Source organism: Bos taurus, chromosome 19 (assembly GCF_002263795.3).
Source record: "Bos taurus isolate L1 Dominette 01449 registration number 42190680 breed Hereford chromosome 19, ARS-UCD2.0, whole genome shotgun sequence".
NCBI classification, from domain to species: Eukaryota; Metazoa; Chordata; class Mammalia; order Artiodactyla; family Bovidae; genus Bos; species Bos taurus.
The window spans coordinates 20,566,186-20,571,036 of record NC_037346.1 but is presented as its reverse complement, the minus strand read 5'-3'; the positions used below and the strand labels follow the sequence as shown (position 1 = coordinate 20,571,036).

Below are 4,851 nucleotides of genomic sequence, written 5' to 3'. Positions count from 1 at the left end.
GCCTCCCTCATTTCAAAAACAAAACCCCAATCTACCCCCTCCCCCAGCCTCTGCTTCCCCTTCTGGTCATCACCCACTCCCTCTGCCTTTATAACCACAGGCCTTAAAAGATTTAGTAACTATTTCAACTTCCTCACCTCCCTCTCAGGCTTCAAAAACAGCAGTCTTATTTCTGTCCTTGCCTTTCTTCCAAGACTTTTCTGCCCCAGAAGACCAGTGATTTCCATATTGCCACACCCAACTGACCCTTTTTTTTTTCTCTATGATATTTGGCCCATTGAACATGTCCTTCTTCACAAACACTCTCTTCCTTTGACCTCCGTCCAAGTGACCTCTCTGCTGCTCCTCTTGAATCTTCTTCATCTATTCCTTTTCCTCTTCCTGCTCCTTCCATGTCAGTTTTCCTGAGTCTGTTCTTGGCCTCCTTTCTCTTCTCATTCTAGACTCTCCTTAGATAATCTTATCTACTCCCAAGACCTCAACAACCACTTACTTTATGCTGATAACTCTCAAAGGTAAATTTCAAATTCAGACATCTCTCTTTGTATTCATTTCCTAGGGCTACTATACAAATAACCACAAACTTGGCTTAAAGCAACAGACATTTATTTTCTGACAGTTCCTTTGGCTACACATTTTACTCATGGTGTCAGCATGGTCAGTTCCTTCTGGAGGTTCTTAGGCAGAAACTGTCCTCATGCCGCTCTCGTAGCTCCTGGCAAGTGAAGTCATTCAGTCGTGTCTAACTCTTATGCACTGTAGCCCACCACGCTTCTCCATCCATGGGATTTTCCAGGTAAGAGTACTGGAGTGGGTTGCCATTTCCTTCTCCAGAGGATCTTCCCAACCCAGGGATCAAACCCCGGTCTCCTGCATTGTAAGCAAGACACTTTACCGTCTGAGCCACCAGGGAAGTCCTTTCGTAGCTCCTGGAATTGCTGGCAATTCTTAGCCTTCCTCGGCTTGTGGGTTTATCACTCTGGTCTCTGCCATTATCTTCACATGCTGTTCTCCCCAGGTGGTTCTCTGTGTCTTCGCATTTCTGATTTCTGATAAAGACACCGTCATTGGATTTAGGGCCCACTCTAATCCAGTAAAAAATCTGCCTGCAATTCAGGAGACCTGGGTTCAATCCCTGGGTTGGAAAGATCCCCTGGAGAAGGGAATGGCAGCCCACTCCAGCATTCTTGCCTGGAGAATTCTGTGGATAGAGGAGTCTGGCAGGCTATAGTCCATGGGGTCGCAAAGAGTCGTACATGACTGAATGACTTTCACTTCACTAATCCAGTATGATCTCATCTAAGTTTGCCTAATTTCATCTGCAATGACCCTACTCCCATATAAGGTCCTGTTCTGAGGTTCCAGATGGACATGAAATTTTGGGGAGACATTATTCACCATTCAAGTCCAGTTTTGTGTATTCAGCTTCCTCCTGGACACGTCTAGTTAGAAAGCTTCAAACAGACTCCTCTGTTTGAAACCCAACATAGCCGAACTGCTCAGATGATTTCCACTGTCACTCCTGCTCCCCAACTTGGTCTTCCTCTGACTTTCGCTGCCTCAGAGATGATGTCACCATTAAGTTATCCAAGCTAGAAATCAGGATCAATCTTGACTCCTCTCTGTTTCTAACCATCCCATCTAAACTTTGGCTGAATATTGCTAATTCTACCTCCTTAATAGTTTTAGATGTCTCCACTTCTCCATCCCCATTGTATCAGTTATTATAAGTTTGGCTGTAAGTAATAGAAAACCTAACGCAAACTGGCTTAGATAATAAGAAAATTATTTACTTCGTTTCACAGACAATAATGCAGTAAGGTAAGCTTCAGGCTTGATTGACCCAGTGATGTTGCAATAACCTGGGTTTTTTCCATCTTTGTTTTACTGACTTCAGTGTTGGCTTCATTGTAAGCCTGATTGCTTTCACGAATTGGATGTTTTCCAGTAGCATTCGGGGCTGTGTGTTTCATTGTTCACATCCATCAGAAGAGAGAGAGTGGCTTCCTGTGACTTTCTAAAGTAAGAAAGAACTTTCCCAGCCGCCTTCAACCTCTAAACCTCATGCCTTACAGCCAGAATTAACGAGGTTAACATTTGGACATATTTACTTCAGATCTTTTTAAAAAAATAAACCTTACAGATAAAATCAAAGATTCCTTTGTACTCACCCCCTGCCCCGTCTTATTCCCTTCAATCCTTTCTCAGAACCAACCACTATTCTGAAGTTAGTATGGATGTTTCCCATCTATGTTTGTATATTTCTAGCACAGAGTCGGACACGACTGAAGCGACTTAGCAGCAGCAGCAGCAGCAGTACATACTTATAAGGATATATGTGTATAATTTTTGTTTTGCAAAAATAAGTATATATAAAAATATTTGTGTATAATTTTCTATGTTTTGCAAAACTAAATACATAATGTACATGTAAATTATATAAATATAAATTACACATATAAATTCTGCAAATCCTTTTCTTTCTTCAACATTATATTTTTGGAATCTGTCCATGCTGATACATTCACTCACTTTATGGACTATATAATATTCCACAGTGTGAATTTGTTGTTCAGTTGCTCAGTTGTGTCACACTGTTTGTGACCCCATGGACTGCAGCATGTCAGGCTTCCGTGTCCTTCACGGTCCCCTGGAGTTTGCTCAAACTCATGTCCATTGAGTCAGTGATGCCATCCAACCATCTCATCCTCTGTTGTCCCTTTCTCCTCATGCCCTCATTCTTCCCAAGCATCTGGGTCTTTACTGCAATTTACAGTCTTACTTTGTGTCTTTTTAAAAAAATTGTGATTTTCTGTGCTTTTCTCCCTTCACTCCTGCCTTATGACTCTGTCAATGACCTTTTTTTTCCTCCACTGGCTTGAAAAGTGTACAGTCTCTTTCTTTTATTTTAGCAATTACATAGTCTTAAATGTGTCCAGTTTCTCTATGCTTCTGAACAAGATAAAGATCTTAATTCTGAACTGTCTATTCCTATATTGTATGTTATTGTTTGGTCCTTTATTTTATTCACTTTTAAAAAACACTTACTTAGATTTACCAATTAAAAACAAACAAACAAAAAAAGATTTACCAATTAATATTTTATCATTCCTTCTTGCATTTCAGTCCTTTCTTCTGGATTTGTCTTCCTTGTTACCATAGTAATTCTTCAATAGTTCTTTCAGTAAATTTATTAAAATAATAAACTCTCTTAATCTTTATAAGTCTGAAAACAAATTATTTCACCCTTACTTTATATGTAAGTATAAAATTTTGATTGGCAGTTATTTCCCCTGAGCAGTTTGATAATATTATGTCATTGTCTTCTGGAAACTTCAGCAATGATGGGAAATCCACTGTCCTTCTGATTAGTGTTCCTATGTAGGTAATCTGTTATCTTTTATCTTTAGTAGCCTTTAAGATATTCTGTTTATCTTTCAGTTCAGTTCAGTTCAGTCGCTCAGTCGTGTCCGACTCTTTGCAACCCCACAAATTGCAGCACGCCAGGCCTCCCTGTCCATCACCAACTCCCGGAGTTCACTCAAACTCACATTCATGCATGTTGATGTATGGCAAAACCAATACAATATTGTAAAGTAAAATAAATAAAATAATAATGAAAAAAACAAACTCAGTTCATCGAGTCGGTGATGACATCCACCCATCTCATCCTCTGTCGTCCCCTTTTCCTCCTGCCCCCAATCCCTCCCAGCATCAGAGTCTTTTCCAATGAGTCAACTCTTCGCATGAGATGGCCAAAGTACTGGAGTTTCTTTAATGCTCTGCAATTCCATTGGAGGTGCTGGATATGGACTTTAAAAAAAATTACATTTTGTGCTTCTTCAATTGGCAAACTCACCTCTCCTTCAGTTCTGAAAACTTCCCATTGTTACCTGTTAGTGTGCTTCCTCTCTTTTCTGCTACCTTTATCTTCCTCTCTCTGAACTCCTGTCTGGAACTTCTCATCCTATAGTAGTATAGTGTGTTAGTTGCTAAGTCATGTCCAATTCTTTTGCAACCCTGTGGACCATAGTCCACCAGGCTCCTCTGTGTATGGGATTCTCCAAGCAAGAATACAGGAGAGAGTACCCATTCCCTTCTCCGAGGATCTTCCAGATCCAGGGACTGAGACCTGGGTCTCCTGCATTGCAGGCAGATTCTTGACCGTCTGAGCGACCAGGGAAGCCCTCTCATCCTATATACCATGTATACTTCCTCTTTCTTATTTTCTGTCTCCTTATCTCTCTGTACCACATCCTGAACAACTTCCTCATCTTTGTCTTCCATTCATTAATTCAGTCTATAGCAGGATCTAGTTAATTGTCCAACTCTCTACTAGATTCTGTTTAAAAAACCGAAATGTCTACATGTTTTTTATTTCTAGAGTTTCTATTTGGTCATTTTGGTTTGTTTGTTTTGTTTTTAGAGAAGATGTGGTTTTGAAAAATACTATTTATTTGGCTGTGCCAGGTCTTATTTACATCACATGTGATCTTTGATCATCACTGTGGCATGCGACATCATTAGGTGCAGCGTTCGAACTCTTAGTTGTGACATGTGGGACCTAGTTTCCTGACCAGGGATTGAACCTGGGCCCCCTACATTGGGAGTGAAGAGTCTTAGCCACTGGACCATCAGAGAAGTCCCTCTATTTGGTCTTTTTCAAACTCACCTTTCCCCCCACAATATCTCACTTATGATATGGATTTTACTTCTCCCTTCATGTATTTGAACATTTTGCTGCTGCTGCTGCTGCTGCTAAGTCGCTTCAGTCGTGTCCGACTCTGTGCAACCCCAGAGATGGCAGCCCACCAGGCTCCCCCGTCCCTGGGATTCTCCAAGCAAGAATAC

The 4,851-nt window shown here is 40.9% G+C and overlaps 1 non-coding gene across 1 annotated transcript; it reads right to left on the bottom strand.

Moving 5' to 3' along the window:
• Positions 1-4,568: 4,568 nt before the first annotated feature.
• TRNAG-CCC (transfer RNA glycine (anticodon CCC)) lies at positions 4,569-4,642 on the bottom strand. The gene has a single exon. It is a non-coding gene; the product is annotated as a tRNA-Gly (tRNA).
• Positions 4,643-4,851: the final 209 nt, after the last annotated feature.